This window comes from Triticum urartu, chromosome 5 (genome assembly GCF_003073215.2).
Source record: "Triticum urartu cultivar G1812 chromosome 5, Tu2.1, whole genome shotgun sequence".
Classification (NCBI taxonomy): domain Eukaryota; kingdom Viridiplantae; phylum Streptophyta; class Magnoliopsida; order Poales; family Poaceae; genus Triticum; species Triticum urartu.
This window is the reverse complement of record NC_053026.1, coordinates 344,647,348-344,649,164: the sequence shown is the minus strand read 5'-3', so window position 1 is coordinate 344,649,164 and position 1,817 is coordinate 344,647,348.

Genomic DNA, 1,817 nt, shown 5'->3' with positions numbered 1-1,817 from the left:
CAGTCTTCACGATTCAGGTTGCACTTTGTAAGAACATTGATTCGTCACCATCTTTGTCTCGTCGTCTTGCTCTGAGAACTCCAGTCAACATTGCAACGAGAGGAAAAGGAAACTCTAGAAGGATCGATCTTCTTGAAGATCAAACAACTTAGGATCAACTCACGGAATGAGACATAGCAACATCTCTCGAGCTGAGACATTCAAACACACCTCAGAAGGGATGGAAGAACAGATGACGGGGTTCAATTTGGTAGGCAACAATTCCACGCTTGATAGGATGGTGAATGGGGTCAAGTAGCGAGGAGATAATTGCCATGATTCCATAATGGGACACCTCGAGGAAGGTGACTCGTAGAATTATTCCCTTAAGTGGCAAAAAGAATTACTTTTGATATCTAAATCATTGAAACTTTTCATACCAGCCTAGGGAAAATCATAATTGATCATTTTGGAGAGTTCGAAGAATTGGCATACTCAGACTAGGATGGATGATGTGGACTACCTTGTTGAAGACAACGCAATGGATGATTTTTGCTTATCATCGGAAATGGATAGTACCCATGGTAGGACCACTTTTGAAGGTGATCCTGACCAGAAATTACCGAGAAGGGTAGTCCAAGGTTGAATGGCACAATGGCGGTGCAAGCTAGGAACAAAATGCTAATGCTGGGAATGATTCTAGTAATTGGGAGAAACTCAACAGTAGAGAGTGATTCCACTGTTTGAAAGGTTATGGAATAATCGAAGAAACTGAGAGCGGATCCCAATTAATGCCAACGATAAATCCTAATGCTTGCGCATGCTCTCAAGAACTTGAGCATTTTCGTATTCATCAAGGTTTTACCAATATCCGTGTCAAGGATCCTGGCAACACAACATACTACCATGATGAATAGTGATGGACGATGCAGATGCAAAGGGAGATAACACCTTCTCAGATTTCTCCTTAGCGAGGCCAAGGAAACACAATCTGATGATCGACCGTGAGACATTTAGCACTCTGCTTCTAGTGTTCTCCTTGATGTGCTAGCGTAACCCATTTCTTTATATGGCTTGATATCTAGAACATGTAGAAGGTCGGACTTCGAGAGCGCAAGAATCCATAAGGAATAACTATGGAAGTAAATCCTACGGAATCCTTGGGAAGGTGGCCAATTTCCTCAATCAAGATACTACAATAATGGGTCTTTCGGCTGGGTGTGTTGGCCACGACATCCACTTTACCGGGTTACAGAGAGATGATACGTCTCCAACGTATCTATAATTTTTGATTGCTCCATGCTATATTATCTACTATTTTAGACATTACTGGGCTTTATTTTCCACTTTTATATTATTTTTGGGACTAACCTATTAACCGGAGGCCCAGCCCAGAATTGTTGTTTTTTTTTGCCTATTTTAGGGTTTCGAAGAAAAGGAATATCAAACGGAGTCCAAACGTAATGAAACCTTCGGAAACGTGATTTTCTCATCAGATAAGATCCAGGAGACTTGGACCCTCCGTCAAGAAAGCCATGAGGTGGTCACGAGGGTAGGGGCGCGCCCCTGCCTCGTGGGCCCCTCGAAGCTCCACCGACGTACTTCTTCCTCCTATATATATCCACGTACCCCCAAACGATCGGGGACGGAGCCAAAAACCTAATTCCACCACCGCAACTTTCTGTATCCACGAGATCCCATCTTGGGTCCTGTTCCGGAGCTCCGCCAGAAGAGGGCCGTCATCACGGAGGGCTTCTACATCATCATCCAAGCCCCTCCAATGAAGTGTGAGTATTTTACTTCAGACCTACGGGTCCATAGCTAGTAGCTAGATGGCT